Here is a 23,630-nt window from a genome sequence, read left to right on the forward strand (position 1 = left end):
TCAAACCACCAAAAATATGTTCCCAGGAGACCTGAAAACACTGTAAATAAGCAAGCTGAAGCCTGAGCTGTAACCAACACATCTCTAGCAATTAGAAACGTTCATCATTTTTTTACTCTGAGAACTTACTGTCTAGCAAATGTTCTCAAACCCTGGCGATCATCCTCAGGGTTTATAGCTCTGGATTTTCGTATTTTTATACTGGCTCGTTTCATAACGCTGAAACTAATACTAGGAACACGCAACGTTTCCTCGGTTTCAGTTTAGCGCAATTTGTGTGCGATAGACGACTCCGCACGACGTAAAGAACGCGCAGAGCTCATCAGTACGCCCGCGGGAGGAAGCGCAGAGCCTGCTTGCGCGGGGCGGGGAGGGCGACCCTCCGTGCGGCACCGGGGGACGCGCAGCCCCGCCTGCCGCCCGCCCGCGGGGTCCCGGTGCCGCCCCGCGCCGTAACACCGCCACCTGCTGCGGCGGCACCGACTCGTGGCGGCGGGGACGCGGCCGGGTCAGGAGAGGCCGACTGGCTCTGGGAAGCACGGGGAGCTGCCGCGGAGTGCTGCGGGATCCCGGCGGACGCAGCCACGTGTCCCGCGGGTGGTACGCAGCAGCGTAGGGGGACTCACGGAGCTGCACGCTGCCGGCTCCTTACCGACACGCTGTGCAGCGTTTTCTGAAAGTCCGTTCAGATTTTGGCCTTCCCACGTATCATCGTGACTGAGGTGATAATGATTAATGAGTTCAAGCTCATTATTAATAGAAGAGTAACTCCATGTGCTAATTAAAATTAAATATGTTCCTTTCTTTTTCTTGACTGCATTCTGTGTTTAAGAGGAAAAATAAGGCATGCCATGCTGAGAAGTAACTGGCATATTTGCTTCCTTTTCAGACCTTCTATCTGCCTATATTTTTCTTTTATATTATTTGTTTTAATGGCTTGTCATGAAGCAGCATAAGTTTTAGTGGTTTCTTTGATTTTCTGACAACTTCTGGACATATTCACCATCTTAAAATCAAGTAAGGAATCCACTACAGAACTGTAAGAGCCAAAAAAAAGTAAATAATAACTGTAATTCATCATATTTAGTAATATATTTACATAAGTATTTAACAGGACTAACAAAAAATCATCATATAATTTATAATATGCAAGCTTTTGCTCAGGGATTTAAGTTTTTAGTACAATGCACAGATACTTGTTACCAACCAAAGCTCCTGCCAAATAAATAAATAAATAACAAATTTTAAGTATAGCTTCTAAATTCAATGCATATTCTTTCTATTTCTTCTTTTTGGATTCCAACCCTCCCCCCTCCTTCATGCCCCCACCCCTAAAAAAGTATTTCTAATTAAAGAAATTCTTTCTAATTTCAGTATATTCATAACAAATGGTGGGCAAAGATATATTTTATCTTAGTTTCAGCTGGGATGGAATTGGTTTCTTCAGAGCATCTGGTATGATAATGAACAACATTAACAACACACTGATGTTTATGGTTGCCTGCAAAGCAGTGTTGTACAGAGCCAAGGCCAATCTCAGCAAAGGGCCGAATGAACTGGGAAGGAACAGAATGGAAGAAGGACAAGAAGGACAGCTGATTTAAGTGGGCCAGAGATGTTCCATACCATATGACGTCATGTGGAAGGGTTTCTAAAGGGTGTGGGAGTTGACTTATTCTCTTTCGCTGCTCAGAAGGCTAAGTGCACATTGGCTGGGGACGGTGAGCAATTCTTTGTGCACCACTTGTTATATCCATTCATATGTATATATGCATATATATATGTATATCTATGTCATTATTATTATTATCCTTTTCCTTTTCTCTATCTTAGTAAATAGTTTTATCTCAACCCCGAACATCTACTTAGTTGAGTTTTTTTATTCTCTCCCTCATCCCACCAAGGGAGCAACTGTGTGCTGCTGAGCCACCTGCAGGGTTACACACAAGCACAGCTCAGTAGAGAGTCTTGTTACAAGGTGCATTTCTGTACCAATTCAGCTGGGAGCATGTGAATGCATTTATGTATGCACAGACCGAGACCGTGGGTTTAAAAAGCCTCCGCACAAAGAGGGACTTTTCCTAAGAGAGATTGGAGTTAAAATTACAAGGAATTGTAAATTCACATGAAGAATACTGTTGTTTGACTTCATATTGGAGCTTGGTCTCCCCACTTTATCAAAGGGAAAGATCAGACGTGGCTTCACTCAGTTCCCCACAGCCACTCACATAAGACCTTGCTAGTCACCCATCTTCAATCTACCATGCAGTTGTGGCATGATTCAAATCCAGAAGACATTATTTATGGATCATTTTTTCCTTAACTTTGCAAAGCCCGAAGGCTAAGAACATTGCTTGGGAAGGTTCACATCTTCACATGAGAGACATTTCTTTCATTGCTTAAAAAGTAAGCATTACACGTCTTTTGACACTGGTAGGTTGTCTGGACTTGGTTAGTGTTGTTATGATCCAGTTCTCATGAATAGCTCTCTTCATGGGTGTGATAGTCACTCAATTATTTTTACTCCCACAGCTGCATACGTGCTTCTGTCCCTGCACCCTTTTCTCTCTGCAGCCCCCACCCTTTTCCTCAATTCATCAGTATTAGGGCAGTTTAAATCCTTGAGGGACTGGGTCAGCTATGCTAACATTATTAGGTCCCAAACATATACATCCCTGCCATTTATAAAAAAAGTAAGTGACTACAGCTTCACTTTCATCTCATATAGAAAATTTCCCTTATAAGAAAACATACAAAGAATTTTCTTTTTATTCATAGAGACATGATGTGATAGACTTGGGACTCTGTCCCTCTGAGAATACATTGATTACCTTCCTTTCAGGGAACCTAGCCCTCACAGGATGGAAGAAATCATTTTCTTTCCTTCCTGTCACTTCGCTCTTATATTCTCCTTATATTCTCCTGTGTTGCTGTAATGTCCCCTCTGGGAAGAAAGCAATCAGTTGTGCTCTTGGTTCTGGAGTTTGGCTTCTGAGAGTCACAGATGAAAGGCAGTGGTGGGGAAAAAACTTACTGTAGGTTTGTCAGCTATGAAACCTCTCCTTTTTACAAAAAGATGTTTCAATATCTGCTATCAGATAGGCCACGTGATGAACTCACTGTCACATCTTGCCTTAGATTAACAGCCAAAAGGTAAAAAAAAAAAAAACAACAAACAACATTTGCTATAAAATACTGGATCTTCCTTCATTTTGTATATCATTTCACTGCAACAGACGTGTATCAAAGTCTTTCAAGTACTGCTGATGAAGTCTGATACTCAGCATTAATGTTCATGTAATCATTTGCAGTGGAATTCCAAATTCTCCAAACCCATTCCTTCCCTAGAAGAAATAACTTGAGATTTCTTTCACTTTCTCCCTATAAAATACACACTCAAAGAAACTAAGGGTACTTTGTTGTATATTGTGTATATGAACTACAGGAGTAAGAGAAGCACAGAGGTGCTATTCTTTCCAAGCCATCATGCCAGACTGCTCTCTTCTACATTTGTGGAAAATTCTCAGCAGTGCCTGGTCCCACTAGCTCGCCAGCAGATTATACAGAATTAATGAACTCCATCCAAAACTAAGTGTGACTTTTTGAGATGGTTTTCCCATGAAATGAGTTCGGATACACTGAGCAAACAGTGCTAACAAGATTTTGGTCGGCCTTTTGAAAGAATAAGTAAGCAGAGAATTTAAGTCTTTGAGGGCAGCTAACAATTCGAAAGGACAAACTGGCACAATTATAGGCATAGTGCTAATGGTAGGAAGACATAAAAAAAATGGGTCAGTTAGCATAAGCATCCTGAAAATTCAGGAGTATTGTTGAACAGTTTTGGACTACGAATCTTGTGAAATTTCTGCTGTTTTTAGTATTTCCTGAATGTGGTAAGGCAGGAAGTATTGCATCAACAATCCTTATCGTGGTGTTTTGGTTCTTCCAGTTCCAGTGCCAGTAAAAACCAGAAAGTCTCAGGGAATCATAACTGAAAACACACAAGAGAGAAAGTGTTGGTACTATATGAATATATAAAAAAAGGGGAGGCTTATGATTATTATTTTTATTAATTTAAACCAAAGCTATTCTCAATTAGTACTCTTTCTCCTTAATTTCAATAGTGGTGTGTACAAAATTGTTAGAGTAAAAAGAAATACTTTCTTAGTAAATATTTTAGCAGAAATCATTCAACAGATGTATGACTGTAGTGAAAGAAAAAGAAAACTCAAGAGTAACTCAAAGGTAGTATCTCTGCATCAGAACATGTAAGATAAATGATAGTAAATGACAGAGAGGCTATAAATCTTTTACAACTCCTCTGCCTTTTTGTTCAAGCTGCAAAAATACATGGTCGCTCTGTTTAACTGTCCTCAGCTCATTTCCTCCTACTGTAACAGCTTACAAGTCATCCCTCAGAAACTGCACAGGGACATTTGTTGAGCACCTCCTGAAGGCCCTGGACTGAGCGTAAGCACACATTACACTATGAAAGTAGATGCCCATAATCACAGAACTGTAGGGGTTGGAAGGGACCTCTAGAGATCATCAAATCCAAAATAATAATATTGTTTCCATACATGGGAGAGATCCAAATAGAAATAATTAATTTGTAAGAAAAATACAAGTGATGAAGTTTATAGAAATTTTTACACAGAGATCTCTACTTAGACATAAAATAAAAACAGCAAAACCTGTCTTCCTGAAAAGTGAAGGAATTTGAAAGTGACAAGAAAGAAAGAGGACAAAACAGAAATTCTTCAAGGCTTGTTTGTTATAGCATATATTGGAACAAAATCCAAAGAAAATTCAAGGTTTTCCATGAGCATCTAACAAAGCCTGACTTTCCTGTGTTTATGTCCTGGAGATCTCTGTTCTCTAGCGACCCAGCTCTGTATCCCTTGTGACTGCACAAATGGCCTAGAAACCCAGTTCCTATGATGTTCCCAGCCGTTCCCAGCATCGTCTCCACAGCACTGCTCTGCCTCTAACTATTGCCTCAGCAGGAGGTAGTCACTGGTTGCTCATCCACATAGTGCTTGCTAGCCAAGAGCACCTGCCTGCTGACTGACTGATGCCAGGCTGTGCAAGGCTGCTCACCACTGAGCTCATACAGAAGCCTTTCCCTCCCTGGGGGCACCAATCCTTTTCTCTTTCTTTCTTCACTTTGTATTCATCTGAGTTTCACAAAACTTGCTTTGGAATCTGGCTGATGGGATTTTGACCATTCTCCCTAACTTCAAGTAGTCTTTGACACCACCTCCAAGAATTACTAGGGAATGAACACATGGTCCAACTGCAGAAACTTTATTTCCAGATGATACCCAGACCATTAGAGGGGTGTGTAAAGGCTCTTCAGAGATAACGTTACTCACTAGCACAAGCGCCAAATACCGAAAATGATGGGATCCATGCTGACACAGCATCTGTCTTTGAATTTGCAGGGAGTCCATGATAATTCAGCTATATGATAAAATCATAGTAACATAACTTCACTGAACCATAGAGCATGATAAATTCTCACGTGTGACTGCTGATGCTCTAAATTATTTTTTAAAATATTCACAGACAACTCTTCTATAGAGCAATCTTGCTACAATGGACCTGTGTCCTAGTTACCACCCATATTTTAACTAAGTGAAAGAGCTCTGCTTCAGCATAGCACAGTAATGAGCCAAACTGATGAAGACAAATATACTTTTTGAACGTGTTAGTTTTAGCATCTCTCTGGATAGGATTTAGAATTTTATGTCTGTGAATCTTTGCTAAATTTTGTTCTCATTATTGCAGTGGATTCTCCAAGCATTCTCACCTCCCAAGGAAAGCCTCTCCATGTCTCCATTGGTCGCTCTGCAGTAACTCTGACAAAGCAATAAAGCAAACTAGAAAAAAAAACTATTTTAAAGAGAAGCAGATCTGTCTTTCAATTCATTTGCTCCTCAAATTTTTGTCAATAATATTAGCTATAACATCTTGATTACAGCTTAAGGACAAGTGTCTTCTTAGAATCTTAATGACATCTGCAGTGACCAAGAAAGAATAAACTATTGTCAAAGACTCCATCAAAGGATGGATTTGTGATTGTTTTCTAAAACTAGCATTTTCAAAAGGAAAAGATCATTCTAACTTACGTACGTAGTATAGGTTTTTCTGAGACAATTAAAGAGCTAAAAGAATAGATGACAGGATGGGAATTATTAAGCAGTTCTTAGGAAACCTTCTGAGATAATGAGTAGGATAATACTCTACACATTCTGCATGCTTGGAACTGGCAGAAGAGCAAGTATTACAGCTTTTCTGAGGATGTACAAGAAAAGACTTCAGGCTGTCAGTCTGCAAGAAAATAGGCTAGTAAGCAACTTTTTATAGCAAGAACAGAGATGTTGCTGGACAAAATGTGTTCCCACACATCTTTATTTACAATAAGCTTTTCGGTACTGAGGAATAATGGGTAGGATATGATTTCATTGCATCTTTGAAGATTTTTTCCTCTCTCTTTGAGGGAATCAGACTGAAAAAGAAAATCTGACAAAAATTTGCTTTGATTTGCCAGCAAAAGCTGAGATTTGTTTTGAGAAAATAGTGGTTATTCAAATTCAATAGAAAGGGAGAAAAAGGATTATTTACTAGAAAAAAAAAAGCACAAAAACGTGACCAACAGTGTTCTTGTTTTTCCTGCTCCATCCTTAGCTAAATCATGTCAGTTCCTATAATCTGCCTACAGAAAGTACTGAACTTTGAACTTTTTATCTTGGTCAGTTACCTCCTCTTGTTCATATTGAGCTTCCTTACCTAATACACACTTACTTGTGGTTTTTCTCCCATCAAAATGTTGGAATGTTAGCAAATGGCCAAGTAAGACTAGGAGGAATAAACTATGAAAATCAAACAAACAAATAAGAAGCTTTCTCCCTTCCTATTCAAACAAGAAAACCCAAGTGAATAAGGGTTATGGGTTACAACTTTAAATTATACAACAAAAAGTTTTTTGACTCCTACTCACAAACACTTGAAGAAAGACTTTACTAAAATAACTTGTTCTTTATTCTCTCCTTTAGTTGCTTTTTGACTTTTCTAATACATCAGATACCCATTTGTCTACAAATATTTATGCATTCTTCTGTATGCAACATTAGGCATGGAGACCTAGTGAGTAAACATCATAAATTTACCTCTTCCAGAACCCTCTTGACTTCATTTGTTGTGAAAGTGATTTTCGTTAGAAGAATTCTTATGCATGGGTACCCCCAGATTCAGAATGCTGAGGGCCATCTCTAATATTTGAAAACTGAAATAAAGATATACCAAATATACAGTGTGAACAGTAAAGTGCAACACATGTAGATACATAGATATTTGCTGGAAAATACTGAAACAGAAGGAACTGAAGTTTGTGCTGCTCAATCCAATCTTCCACTGCAATAAACAATATAATTCTAAGAAATTAAATGTAGATCTCAAATATATTTTTGAAGATCTAGAAAGGAAGGCTGAAGAAATTGTCCAAACACTGTAGAAGTCCAGCAAAGCCATAAATCTCAGAATACTTTCAAGTCTCTTGTCACATAAATGGACAAGACATAGCAGAGCAAATTCCAAAAAATTCCAAAAATTCTATCCCAGGAATTTACTAGGGCATCAATTTTTAGACACCAACATAAATCCAGAGTTTCGTTACAAGCAGTTGGTAACATATGATTTCTATTTAGTTAGGATATGCATTAGTATAAAAAAAGAACTAGTTGATTTCCTATGGAAGGCAGTGAAAATCTTTGATGATCATGCTTAATAATCAAGGTGCTTGATTTTAAACTAAGAACACAAAATAATATTTCATGCAAAGTGTGATCAGCTATGCAAATTGATGTTAGAATTGTGGTGAAATTCCAAAGCACGTACTTTACACATGAAATTGCCGTAGGAAATTTAAAAAAATGCAATGTCCTTATTTTCTTTCTTTCTTTCTATATCCCTCTCTAAAGCCTACTAGCTCTTCCCTTCTTGGAGTTTATCAATCTGATATCTTTATTTTGTGAGACTATCTGTAAACTTTCTGCAGCTTTTTATGATTTGAATGACAAAAGCACCACAGCTTCCACTTTGGGAAGGTCAATAAAAGTTTTTCTCCCTGATTTTCAGTTTCCCAATATGATAACAAACAATGTCATAAAGAGATAATTGTTGAGTGACAATGAAATAAATTCAACTAAATTGCAGTATGCTAATGCCATGCAATACTAGATGGCATATGTATTTATTAGCATAAGAGGCCTTTCCTTATTTACCTCAGACCAATTCCCTCCATTTCTTTCTGGATGTTGTCATTTCTGTAAGGCATTGTCTGTATGGATGTTGCATGACTCCATGTGTCTCTAAACACTGATTTTTCCCCTCCACCTATTACGCTTGTCACAAGAGTCTCCAGCCTGAAATCAACATAAATGAGTGTGCCTGGCAATGTGTGCATGCACAGTCACACAGCCTCATCTGTGAATCTGCAGCACTTAATTATATTTATAGTGAAATATCTGCAGAACATTTGCATGTATGAATTATGTATTGGGCAAAAGCAGTACACTATGGTTTATGCATTTCTGTTCCCATGAGACTGCCTTTTTAACTGTTATATATGCTATAAAGTAAAACAGATTATTAATTTGTCTATGATCTTAAGGATGAAATATTTTTAATTACATATATTCTTTTTAGAAATGTTTTCCCGATACCTGGTCATTCTGTCTTTAACCTTACATTTCCAATAAATTTTCTGTTTCTGTGTAATATGTTTTATGTCTTAACATTCAATTATTCTAAAAAACACCAAGAAAAAAGACAAACCTTCAGTGAGAACAGACCAGATTTTAAGGTGCTGAAGTATGCATGAAATAAAAGCACTATGTGATTATCCCTCTTATTATAGTTATTACAATAAATAATGAGAAGTGTCAGTCTGTTATCTTATCATTTTATTGTTTTGTGGATTCACCCAAGAATAAAAGGAAAATGTAGTAACTGAGAAGTAATGAGTCAATGGGCTGGGAAGCATGATAAAGAAATAATAAGACGGTAGTATGCTGCAAAGGCTATTCTTAGCTAGACTAATTGTATGCTCTAAAATTAATTATCTGCTACAAATATGACAGGTGGCTAAGTTAGCTGTGAAAGAAATCAGAACAGAATTTTCAGAAAACCTTTTTTTCTTTGCTAAACAACTTTTGGTGACAATGCTAAATTAAAGCTTCATTTACTAAAATTAACCTACTCAGAGCTCCTGTTCAAAAATTATTTTTAGTTTTTTACATACTGTCCTGAGCAGGAATGCACCAAAAACTCAGCTTTATATATTTTTTTTAATTAATTGAATGACCAATTTTCAATTTCAGTGTACATCTATATTTTTCAAAATAGCAATACCTAAGAAGAAATTAGACTGCTTATTGGGAGGGAGGGAGGGAGGGAGGGAGGAAGGAAGGAAGGAAGGAAGGAAGGAAGGAAGGAAGGAAGGAAGGAAGGAAGGAAGGAAGGAAGGAAGGAAGGAAGGAAGGAAGGAAGGAAGGAAGGAAGGAAGGAAGGAAGGAAGGAAGGAAGGAAGGAAGGAAGGAAGGAAGGAAGGAAGGAAGGAAGGAAGGAAGGAAGGAAGGAAGGAAGGAAGGAAGGAAGGAAGGAAGGAAGGAAGGAAGGAAGGAAGGAAGGAAGGAAGGAAGGAAGGAAGGAAAGGAGGAAAAATGTCTGTCTCACAAAAATATGAGCAGAATTTAGCAAAAAATATGCAGACTTTCCGATGTTTAACCTATAGTTTATTGCCACTCTCTCTCCTGGCATGTAACTATTACATCTATCTCATGTGACTATTTACTTGTATAGAGCTTTGCAGCCTGAAGGAAGATTCCAACCACTGAAATTGAAATGTACAAATTAAGTCTTGTATGAATATTGCTCCTGAAACAGTCTAGTTGTATACAGTGAGCACACAATTTTGGCAGATTAATACAAACCATTAAAAAGTTATAACTGTTATATCACTAGAGGAGAAATCTAAGATGACGTTGGTTTGTTACGAAAACACAGTCAGCATAACCACACATTCCAGTATCCCTTAATTTATTTTGCTGTAGGTCAGTACTCAGCCTGGAATTATCTTAGTTGGAGAGGAGGAGGGGGTTACATTACTCTTCAAGGTTCTGTTGCAGGAAACATATTAACATTCATTGACCTTGCAGTGGTAATTTGTACTGATGAGCATCATTATATGTCTGGCATATTAAAGGAGCTTATTAGAGATAGGAAGCATTCTATGCTATTCAGAGACACCATTACCATTTGAGATGTTGCTGTCATGGAGTGTTCACATACAGGAGACATTTGGAACAGTGGAAAAATACTAGAATAGCTTGGCTAAGCCATCAGGTTATTGTGGTTCACAGCTCAACCTTTTAAAATCAAATCTTTGGAAAATTCACATCAATACATTCCTGGTAAATAAATATCACATAATTCCAATTTTAACCACAGAATGACTTCTTTTTAGTGGATGAGTAAAAATTAAAGAGTACAGTGAATGAGAAATGCACTTCTGAGAGTAGAGTCACTCTCCATTCTGACCATAGAGATGCTGGCCAAAAATAGAACTGTGACTGCAGTATTCTAAATAGAGAGTCACCCTGCAAGTGCTTCTTAGGAGGTGCAACACATCTCATTACCACATTTTGGAAGAAATATGTTGTTAACAGAGGATTTTCTTCTTGTATTGAGGCCATGAATATAATTATCACTTGATAATTTACAGTGTGCCAACTGTTTTACTGCATCTAGTAAGCAGTAAAGCACTATAGGGAACATGAAGTCTGAGGCACCTGCAACTCATTAAAAGGGCACTATCAGAAACAAAATGTTTAGTTGGAGTGCTTGACTATACATGAGCAGCATTTAGGATTAATTGAGGGATGTTTGCCTAAAGGACCAGTAGCAACGTGAGATGCTAAAGAGAGTGTGCACTCAGAACTCAGAATATAGGAGCCCTTGCCAACTTATAAAGACAAATAAACTTTCAAAAGTAGAACATGCCTTCTCTGGCATGTCATAAGAATTTATTTTTCCTAATTGCCTTCTCTGTATTGGCTCATTTCTCTTGTCTTGTAGACAGTTTGCTAATAAAGGTTTACTACGTAACCACAGTTGACGCATTAAAAACGAGTAATCTTACTAGCTAAAATAAATAGGTACATAAAAGAACCACAGCTTTCATTTCTTACCAGAATTGAAGGTTTTCTAAGATAAAGAAGTCATTCAGCTAAAACAATATGGAGTATTTCAGAAGCACTATGGCAATCTTTTTGCTACATTCTGCTTCCAACACCAGGGAGCTGTGCAGCTCGGCTTCTCCTATAGCTGCAATGGAGTGTGTTGGATACACTTACTGTGGGCAGTAGAGTCAGGGTACATATTTGCTGCACATGCCTCACAAGGACATCCACCAAGGTTCAGTTCTATGTGCTCCAGGACTCCAGGCAAGAGAAAAGGCACTCAAAAAATGTATGGATCCTGCTCCTTCTAGCCTGGGATAAAACAAGTAGTACCAGAAGGAACAGGAATCTATAGGATTAATGCCAGAAAGCAATACCAGTGTGGAGAAAAAAGCCTGGATGGACAAAAAGATGAAGGCTAAGATGAAAAATGTGGTGGGAGCCTGTGAGTCAAAATACAGCATGGTGGAACAAAGAGAGACTGAAATAGTGACAGAACCCAAGAATATGTGTATACACTGTTCTGCCTGTTACCTGATACAAGATGCTCCATGCTGGAGACTGCAAGAACATGAAAGCTAGAAATGTCACTATTCCTCAGTTATCAACACCACCTGTAAATGGCCATGAATGGCCAACCCACTGTCACTGTCCTGTGGCTGCCTCCCCCTGCCAGTGGCTGCTTTGGTTGCTGGGGCTGAGCAGCATATTGCAAAGTCCAATTTCAGAATGACGCATATGCCCCAGAAATAGCAGTATGCTACCCAAGGACTGACCTCTGCTTTTGAAGTTACATTTGAAAGAATCTGAAAAGCCTGGTTAACCCACATACAATGGAAACTGGTACAGAACCTTTGTCACAAATGTTCTCATGTGACTTTTAGGAAGGTAGTTGCTGAATACCCTACTGTGAGCCTTTCTGCTTTTAAGAAAAAAAAGCAACACTAAAGCCAAGCATTAGAAGCATTGAGCAGCATGGAAATTATTAAAAATCTTATGTGTGCTGCCTGCAGATAGTTTGTTCATGATTCACAATTGCTCATGTTGAATGAGTCATCCCAAGGCAGATAATCAGCAATCTTCCAACCATTTTCCCTTCCTACCACTGAGAACTTTGTAAGTTTGAATTAACAAGAAGCTTTAAAAAGTAGCTGGAAAATAGATGAAACTTCTGTTTTATAAAGATCAGAGTAAGCAGAAATTAATCTTTCTATGGACTAAAGCAGCTCACTGATGAATAGCTTTTCTACTGAAACTAGTGTAGGCCTCCCTTTTCAAAGTGAGGTGCTCAGTTTACAGCAACATCTTTGTACTTCAGCATTCAAGTTGATGCAGGCAGGCAGTATACAGCAAGTAGCAATTAGAGTTAAGTGAAAAAAGAAGAGACCCATATTTGTAACTCATGTTTGAAAACTGATCCAATTAAAGTCTGTTAAATTGACCCATTTTACACTACGCTAGCCATGAATAGGGCTCTGGATAGAGTTTTTGGGAGCGTGCCAGAGGAGGGACCATTGAATACGCACTTTTACATATGAAGTAGCTAATATCCCATAATGGGAATGAAAGATACTAGGACCTGTTTTCCAAGAAAGAGCTTGAAGTCTAGCCCCTGCCTTTCAGTTAGTCAGAGAATACACTCTGTTCCTCTTACACATTCACTGCACAAGGCCAAATAATTTGGGACTTGTGAAAATGTAAGCAAATTTTCATTTGAGACTATTTTCTATGAACGCATTATTCTGGTTGTGCTTCTTTCCACACTTTTCTTTTTCCGTCCTTCTTATTAGGAAGAAAAAAAAAAAATTGGTTATTAATCATAATGGACTGATTACTGTGAAGATACATAAGTATCAACACAATGCTGATCAAGCTCAGTAAGTTCTTTTTTGGGGGGGTAAAAATAGTAACAAAATCAAAATGAGAATAATTTTTTTTTTAATTATCTTCAACATACTGAATAAGTAATTGCATAGAGGATCAATATTCTGTAGAACTTACATCAGAATAAAAGTGTCATTACATACAATTCCATTAAAAAACATAAACATGAGCTTTTTTTTCCCTAAATGCAGTCCTGCTTCAATCATTCTTAACTGTTGAAAGAAAAGCAATTAACATAGTAAGAGCCAGCATCTTGTGAGTTCTTTAATTGCACCTGGTATAACAGGTACAGTTCTGTCTCCCAGAGCAGTGATGCATCATTTCATTCAGCGAGCCAAATTTATTCTTTGTGACTCATGTATCTTCAGCAGTTATAATGGGAATTCATTTGTTCTGATAGAGTTAGCTGTTTCATAGGAATGCTGCATACTTTTATCATTTTAATTAATATTCTAAGACTAGACTCCAACTCTCAGCCCTCAAGCACTTCCCACTTAATTCACCATTTACTGCTTTTACAATATCTCTTTTGACACAATCCTTCATTCATATTACTGTTTTCAAATATGTTTCATAAATTACTCCATTTCCTATGTAACGATTATTTCTCTTGGTTACACCTTAGAGGAGATCATACCATACGCATGCATTTTTTTTCACTTTTTTCTCAACACAGAATTCTGAGAAATTCTCTCCTTACTTGGCAACAATCGCCTCTGAGATTTCTTTCTGATGCTGTGTTAGAGTCACACTGCAGCAGCTTAAGGAGGAATAGGATTTTTCTGTTATCACTGCAATGAATCAGGAGTTTGCTTCATGGCAGCAGAGAACTCTTGCGTTGGATTATATGAAGCTTATGACTGAAGAGAGCAAAGCAGAAACAAGACTAAGAACAGCAGAAAGAGATTACTATGTCAGTGACAGCATTTTGAATAGTTATTTTCTAATTCCTCTTTTAATTTTTCTAAGTAAACCACCTTGGGGCAAAAGAATCAGTTTTCATTTCCAGAGAAGGAATGTGAAGCTGTTGGCATCAGTGTGTTGGAAAAAAAATGCTTCAATTTTTTTTTTTTTTTTTTTTTTTTTTTTTGAGATCCATGGGGAAAAAAAAATAACCCACACAGCATCACTGACAAGCAGCTGATTTCCAGGTATAGTAGACTATAAAAGCAGGTTATTAGCCTATGCTAATTAGCCTATGCTATGCTATTAGCCTATGCTAGCCTATTATTAGCCTATGCTAATATTTAGATATGATTGCCATGAGACAAAACAGAAAAACAGTATCTGCAGACTCAATATCTTCAGCTTTTGTGTGTTACCTCATCACAAGAAGTGAGGCTCCTTCAAGCGTTTAGCAGTAGGATAGCACCATTTTTTTTTGTCCTGCTCCTCCTCTGCTTTCAAAAGAGGGAATTGTGACAGTTTCCTCTCTTATTTATTTACTTGCCTACAGGTAGGAGTAAGCTTAGAACCTGAGGTTATCCACCATCAAAAATTCTCCACAGGAACCAAGAAGAGCAGTGCAGAGGTACCATGAGAGATTTCCCCTCCGCTTTCAGAAGCACCCTGACACCAAGCCCCAGAAAAATGCAGCAAAAAGAAGAGAAAGCATCAGCTGCCTGAACGTCTGCAACACAATCCATCCTTGACTGCCTGCCCTGCATCGTTCAGACTGCAGTCTGGGTGGGCTTCTATCCAGAGCAACACAGATAGCAAGAAACTGCAAAGGCTTCTCTATCTACTTACTCTCATTGCATTTTATCCACTAATGTAAATTCTTCCAAAGCAATATTTGAATTATGTGCACAAGATATGCGCTCATAAATGCCTAGGCTGGCAAATCTTCTCAGCTGCATTTATCAATTCAATTGCATGTCTGGAAATTGTTTTTGCTTGAAAGCATTTACATGCCTAAGCCTTAAACTGTGTGCCTTGCAATGCAGCCATAGAAAATTCCAGCCCCAAATGCTCTTATCAGATACGCCCTCCTGCATACTTTATTCTATCTGCATACCAATAAAATACACACATGGAAAACTGCAGGAATGAGAACAGTCCACTATGCCTTCCAAGAGCAGAAGACTCTGAGGTAAACATTACTTTTCCACAGTCTCTGACTGTAAAGGCAAAACCCTTCACTGTATTTTTTTGATAGCTATTAGGATGGATTCTTGTTACAGCTGCTAATTGGCAGCTGGTTTGGAATGCCTGAATGCCTTGTGATTGGCTGCCATCTAGTTAGTAGACAAATTGATGAAATACACCCGTGTGGCAGAGCTGCGGTAATGTGAAACTCATTTTTCAGAGATACAGCAGACTCCCACATCCATCTTGCCTCCTTGCAGTTTTTTAAGGAGTAAACAGGACACTGAATAGGAGGGAAATGTGAGGAGCGTCTGGAAAGGCTCTCATTTCAGTCTTTGCATCTCTCAAAGAGGTGAACATAACACGGGTTGGGGAATGTGTTCTCCTTGGAGTGAATGCTAATTTAAACTTTCACTGTGATCTGATATGGTTTAAAATACAGCAAATCCCTTATTTATGAGCATAAAGGCCATGAAAGGGCTTTAGAATCCAACCCTAGGGGGCTCTTTAAGGGCATGAACCCAGCCATGTCTAACACTTGCGCTTACTCTCAAATGGTTGCTTGAAAAGAAAAAAGAAAAATACCTGGTAGGTGCCCACTTTCCTAAACAGCTGAGAAAGGTTTGTGCATTAAATAAATAAAACAGTTCCATAAGAAAATTATTTCTGGTACAGCAGCTATTGCACTTTGCTATTTAGTATTCACATTTCTGGAACAGAGCTGTTGCATACATATTTTATAACATAATCTCTCACATAAATGTAGCTTTTGGAATGCTGACAGGCCAATAAAGAAACCTTGCTGTATCTGGGAAACAAGTAATATTTCTCATCAGGTCTGATACCAAAAAAATTATCAAACAGCTCCTTTGATTTTGCGATTTGCTTTCTCCCAAGGAAGATCATGATGGCAGCAAAGAAACATTATATGAATATAAAATGTATTCTAAAACTACAAACAGTTAAAAGGCAGCCTGATCTATAAAACAAGATTTGAAATATGTTCCATGAATTACAGTCTTGGTAAAAGAATTCTATTAAGCCAATGCAGAGTCAGATAAGGTGCCATGGTATCAGTAGTTACTTATGGAAATCTTAATGAGAAATTGCTCCATTGGCCTATAATTTATTTCTGAAAGTGATGGTGTTGCTGCTACCAGAACTACAAATGAATCCTTACTGAGACTTCTGTTGTTCCTTGGGATGATGTGAAGACACCAGCATGGGGTGTTCCCTGCAGCGTGCCAACATTCCTCCCCTGCTTCTCTGCCTGTGGTCAGCACCCAGACTCACCTCAGTAACAAATATAGGATGAATCTGCATTCCCAGGTTCACAGGCAGAAATGCTAGCACCATTTTTCATTTGGGGTTTGGGGTTAAAATAACATCAAATACTGAATGGAAAGAAGACGCACGTGTTTAACACTCAATGGGATTTGATTTTATTCTCATTGTTGTAAAGGACAACATTCCCTCCATCAGAGGCACAAGGAAACCAGGAACTGGAAAAGACTCAAAACATCCCTCCCTGTAGGAAACTGCAGGCACCCTAAGGCTCATGGTTCTTGATAAACTCCGATACTAATCAGAGGAGCATTGCACTGAAACTTCTTGAAATTACAATAATGGTAATAAAAGCATTACCATAGCTGCTTATTTTCATTAGTACTTTCTTCATGAAAACGAAAGTTTTCAAATAACACACAACTGTGAAGTACATTCAGAGATATTTAACTAGATGCTGCCTCATACTTATTTCTAAAAAATAACACTTTCTGAAAAAATAACCTTAATAATATGAACCCAGACGACATGTCACAGGCTGTCGGAAAAGATCACACCTCCCCCCTTTATGGAAGCTGTCTATCTGCTACTATTTGCATCAGAAAGTCTCAGCAGAGATTGGAGCTATTAGTTCCTATTCTTGATAAGATCTCCTGTCAAATCAATATTCAATCAAATTTAAGACCAGCCTCTTTCTGGCCCCAGTCCATCCTGAGGAAATTTACCAAACCAGTAATCTATACCTTTCTCAGAGTTCTTTCACCTAATGTCCTCGTTCTCTTGCAAGGTCAAAAATATGTCACTGAGGAGAGCAAAGATCTCCAAGTTTGCTTGGTAGCATGATAACTCCATTCTGCTCTATAAAACTAAAAACACGTGTGCAGTACAATACAACAATAGGAGCTAATATACATAATGCGAGTTCAGGAGTTTCATTAGCTGAACTTGCTAGCCAAAACACTTATTGTATGTTACCTACTAGTCATTGGAAATTATCTTTTTATCCAATAGCTATGTGCATAATTTTATGGAAGGAACGTAGTACAAAACAATGAATTCCAACACTGAGAAAGACATAGTTGTGGAACATGAAGATTGCCATAACATATATGCTTGGTGGTCCAGTGTTTCATCTATCTTTTCTTAGATAGTGGTTTGAATTTCATCATCCTGAGGAATGTTGAAGAACCCCTGAATTGAATAACTGTGATTTGAACTAAGAAAGAAATCAGAGTATCTCTCTCTTAGTCAGTAGAATGGCTTTGTCTAAGCGACTGGGAGAAAATTTAAAAGCTGACGCTTAAAACATTTCATATGTTTGTACAGACATGGAAGATGGAGAAAAAGAGGAGATTAGGGAAAAAAAAAAAGAGCCTGATGTGTATAGTGCATGTAGAGGCAACTATGATTCATCTCTACCATTCAGCAACATGGCAAACAAGAAGATTGGTTCTCATTCTGATTATAAACTGATTTATCTGCATGGCACAACAAAATCTATGATATGGTACCCATAACAGATACAATTATAAAGAAAGAGAGCTGACCAGTGAGGCTCAGCAACACCTGTCATCCTGCTTCCCGCATATGAGATGGCTCAGTTATTTTCATTTGTGCAAGGAAGATGCATACAGTGAGAGAGGTGTAGAGCATTCAGTTTACCTCATCTCAGTCACAGAATTTCCACATCAAGATTAAAATTCAAAGCCACGATGAGCCATAAATCCTGAGGGCACTTGAAACTATTGTGTAAGAAAATGTGGAGAACTAGTTTTGGCATTACAATGACTAATAGTAGAAAATAGAGTAACACTGAAGGTTTACAACATGTTACTCTGATAATCGCTTGTGCAAACACTTTTTTTTTCCTTTTGTTGTAATGCCATCCTTAGAAATCCTTTACAAACCAAAATAAAAGTTATTGTATGAAATTACCATAAAAATAAAAGTTATTGTATGAAATTACCATGCATTAAAAGTGTTTACTGCTTTGTTCAGAATTACATTTATTTTTACCATGGTAAAGTTGAGTCAAAGACTTAAGTATTCTGCACTTCTTGAGATATCTTTCTCTGTAAGAAGACTGGGTGTATGAGGAAACAACCTATTTATGGGAGGGGACATGAATATGATAGGAGTGAATGGTGTCATAAATAAAATCAGCCTTGACAGGAGAAGAATATCTTCAGCCTTCAGCAGAGTGACATTCCAGAGTAGTGTTCCGTGAGGAGTTAATGCTTTGCCATTCTGCAGGTAGAAAGAGCTACATTTATGTGTTGTGACTGAAGACAATACAAGACTGAGCTCAACAAGCTAGGGCAGTATTTTGCATCTTGTGTTCCTAGAATTTCTCCTGCAGGTTGAAAAGAAAGGGTATATATATCTGCTCCATCAAATCAAGTGCACTTTGAGTCAGTTTGAATCTCTGGCATCTCGTGGTTTCTAGAGAGAAAGATTCAGTGGATAGTTTCCATAGAAAACCCTTTTACATCAGTGGAAAGACTTCTATGACTACCAGTATACTGCATGTTAAGCCTTCGGCATAAATTAGAGAAATCCAAACCGTGCTATGCAGATTATTTCCAGGTGGTCAGCGAATGCAGATACTCACAGTTTAACCTACTTATGACTTCTCAGAAGAGGGGTGGCTTCTTCTAATTTATCACAAGAGAATCCAGATATGAAGACTAGCAAGTCTTACTGGAGACGCTTGAGCTTAAGGGAAGATTGTATAGGAGTTATGAGTTCTTCCTAGAAATTTCACCCCACATGACAAAATTTTCCCAAAAAGAGAAGATAACTGAGGCTGATATTCTCATAACTAGCTGTGTACCAGAGTAAATTTTATTTCTTCCTTGTTTTTTAACAAAGACTTTGGGACTCAACACAGGACAGAGCTGTTGCTGCAGCAAACATAGCAGAGGCAGAGAAGAGCTGTGCATATGTAGCAGTAGGAATTTCAGACCTGCAGTTAAATTAAGTTTTTTGACAAAATGAATGGCGTCAAAACAGCAAAGATTTTCTGGAGATACACAAATGTTACAGCTCCTCATAGCTGACTAAAAAAAAATATCATGCTATGTGATATTTTCTCATATGGAGTGATAAATGAAGCATTATTATCATTAAATGACATTACCAAAATGGGATTAAATCATAGAATCACAGAATACCTTGGGTTGGAAAGAAGGTTAAAGATCACCCTGATCCAATCCTATGATGTGGGCTGGTTGCCACCCACCAGTTCAGGCTGCTCAGGGCCCCATCCAGTCTGGCTTTGAGCAGCTGCAGGGATGGGGCACCCACAGCTTCTGTAGGCAGACTGTGCCAGTGTCTCACCATCCTCTGAGTAAAAAATTTCTTCCTAACATTTAACCAAAATCTCCTCTCTTTTAGTTTAAGGCCATTCCTCCTTGTCCCATCACTATCATAGGTGTCTTGCAGTGGGATTGAGTCAGGTAGGGCACTGTCAAACAGATGTAAGCATTTAAAACTACTTAGAAAGATTTTCTCAATTCTTTCACTGCTGAAAATATTTCAAACTGTGTTGATCAGAGTTCTGAGACTCCATCACTTATACCTCTGTGCATGATTTGCTTATTACTTTTGAATGAGAATTTTTCTTTTCTCTTTATGTGTGGTAATAGCTACTTAATTTATGTTGTATAGTTTATTGGAAACAAAACTTGTTGTGTACAAATGATGAATTGTATTCTGCTGACGTGTGAGATTCTTTTAAAAATATTCAACAACATGTTACTTCACTGAATGCAGCATCTGAATTTATAGCCTTGAAAACTCATCACAACACTTCTGCCTTAGGCACTGCATGAAAGACTGACTGATAATTACGTGAAAGTCGTTGTACATACAATCATAGGACGATCCCTGCTGCTATATGACTATAACAAGATTTAGCAGAGAAAACATAGGGCATTTTGGTTCCATAAGTACATACCAGGCTTTGCTCAGCATTGTCTATGTTTATACCATACCTTTTCTCATGTGCTGAAAACATTCTAACTTGTATTTTATTGAAAAAATTTCCAATAATTTCACTTCCTCCCTCCTGTTCAAAAACACCAGATTTAGCAGAGCAATCTATGACACTGTGAAAAGGATAAATGAATGTTCTGATCTGACTTTCACTGAAACTCTTTAACACTGCTGTAGACAAACAGGCTGAGTGCAAGCTGGGCTTACGGACTGATGCTATTCATCCATTGGCTTTTCCTGAGTGGAAATTAAAACTGCTTACTTTATACTAGCTTCATATTCAAGAGTCAGTTGATAGGTGGTCTTACATTGCATTCCACACTACAAGGACAGAAATTTCACTGTCACTGAAACAAAAAAGAACCTGCAGATTGCTCACAGGCATTGCCATTTAACCAGCAAATTGCAGATTTTCTCAGAAAGCAGATCTGTATATATCCACCACATTTGTAGATACTGAGATAAGTTCTTATGGTTTCAGCACAGGAAGGAGTTCCTCGTTAATTTAACACATCCTTGATTTCTTCCAATTCATTATTCATTCTCATAAATGAAGAATTAACATAAAAAACTTGTTCTGCAGGCACATATTAGCCTGCTTGATGATTTAGAGCAATTGCTTAAGTACATGCAAAACTGACATGTCAGTGTGCAAGAAACATGTTTTCTTCATGGGGAACTGATTACATGGGGCAGTCTGTGAGTTTTCGTATTATTATTTGACATCATATCATTCCAGTCCCCATCTGGAAGCTGCATATACCTACTTTTACATCATTCCTAGAGAAATATGATTTGGACACTGAAGAACAAATTTATACTGAGAGGAATATTTGCAAAGAATCTTTATGTCTCCACCATCCTCAGAATGAGTACCTGTTGAAAGACAAAACCTGCACAGATACAGGCAGAAGTTGTTCCACAGATTTTGCTTGTCAGTGTTCATGAGTCATCTGTTATGTAACTGTGTAAGTGACACTGGATAGAGTGGGTGGGACAGCTGTGACCTGAGGTAAAAAGCCTTCATTGAGCATTTTAGAGGTGAGTCTGTAAGAGCTCTTATTTGGGGATGTTTAGCTAGTATTGATCCTAAACACAAGCATCAATGATAGTATCTGTTCTACATATTTTTGTTAAATGTTCCAAAAATCTGACAAGCCGTCTGGCAAAATACTGCTGAACTGAATCCATTCACCAAATTCAAGATTCTGAGCTCTATCTCCAAAGACGATTGGAGCTGTTAGCTTGAAATGGCCAAAAGACATATTCAGGCATTTTATAGGGATGGATTGCATATTCCTGCAGACTTCCAGAGAAACAGCATTCCTCTGAAACTGTAAATAATTCATAACGAATATGAAACTTTTGCAGCTATAAAACAGAAAAAAACAATATAGGTGATTTATCACTGGTAAAATAACAACCCTCACATGGGCAGCACTTGCTGTGCACTTTCCTTCACTTCTCTACCTGTTTGAACTGGACAGAATGGGCAAAGCAAAGAGTAAAAACATAAGTAAAGAGTTATAATCAAGCCATTTCATTTTCAAGGTATTCAAACACTCTACAATCTATGCAGCTGTCAAAACATCCAAGCATATAATCTGCATAGATCAGGTAGGGCAGAGTCACTGAAGGGTAAACATAATTAAATTAATCATCATATGTTTAACAAAGGCTTCATGTTAAAGTTGCTTTTAAATTGTCACATTCTTTTACGATAACTCTTTGTTAGAGAAAGCCAATCTCAAGCACTTGTATGCAAAGCACACCTTCAGTTTATGTCACTACTAATTTTTATATGCCAAGCTATTTTTGGAGAAGAAAAAAGAATTAGTCTTTTGTGCATGGGAGACAACGAGTTTGCTATATTCGAAATGCTTTGAGATGTTTTCTGTATACTTTCTCTCTAACCATCTTTAATCCCTATTTACTCTCTATTTTACACATTTCAAAATAAACAAGATTCTTAATGCCGCAGTCATCAATTCATTTCAGTTACATTTGTGCATGTCTGAATATCATCCACTGTGCTTTTATAGGGGGATTTATAACATTCTGAATGTGCTCAGAAAGTCCTGACTATCTACCTGTGTCCAAACTGTTCCTGCAAGGTCCTGGTTCAGGCTAGGACTTTTTTCCTTTTAGTTATGGTGGAAGACCTTAAACATGTAGTTAGTTTCTCCACTTCTCCTTTGATCCACAATGAAATTATTTAAAAATACCTGACTCTGTGTTTTTGTCTGGTTGTCAAAGGCATGACTCAATATTTAATTGATAAACATAGTTTTTAAATCCTCAGGTGGGTCTGAATACACATGCAAATGCTGTTTACGGAATAGATCAGATTAGCATTTCTTCAGTGTTTTCCAGTGTGCTCATATTAGCATGAAACATTGGTTTTTGAGTAATCTTTACCCATGAGAAAAGACATTTGCTTTGATGGTACTCATGATGCAATAAATGCATGATTATCTGCTACACCTATACGCATATACAAACACAAAATTAAAAACTACTTAGATGTCTAAGCCGTTACATACACATGTGCAGGTGTGCAGTGTTTATGCATATAGATGTGTGCCATCAGAAAAGGTCGTAATAATATATACTTTAATATTCAGCTGGATATATTTGGCCCTTTTTCTCTGCTACTTCCATTTAAGGCTGTAGCAGTAAAGGGAGATATATGGAGTTTCCGCCCAAGTTATATACAGGATAAAGTAGTCTATGTTGTACCAGCCAGCTATGTTCCTTCAGAGACTCCACTGTAGTTGAGAATTGCTCAAACAGTCTGTGTTACTTATTTTGCTTGGCACAACTTCCATAATTGGAGCTGTGAGAAGAGAAAATAGAAAGTTTAGGAATGAGCTGTGCTGATCTTAAGTCTCGTGAGGACGCCTCACCAAGGAAGGGTGGCATGCTGCAGGATTTCTTGCTGCAGCATAAGCACCAGGCAGATGGACAGGAAACTCAGTGGTTCTGAGATGCTGACCTGAAGAAGCAAAATACTGCCTTACTGTTTGTATGGATCTGGTCCATCATCTTCAGCATTAATATAGTCTGTTCACTGATGGAAGCTAGGATGTGTGTCCTTAACTTAACCATGAGTATTGCACTTGCAAGGAGGGAACT

The sequence above is a fragment of the Tetrao urogallus genome (genome assembly GCF_951394365.1).
Source record: "Tetrao urogallus genome assembly, chromosome: 8".
Lineage (NCBI taxonomy): Eukaryota > Metazoa > Chordata > Aves > Galliformes > Phasianidae > Tetrao > Tetrao urogallus.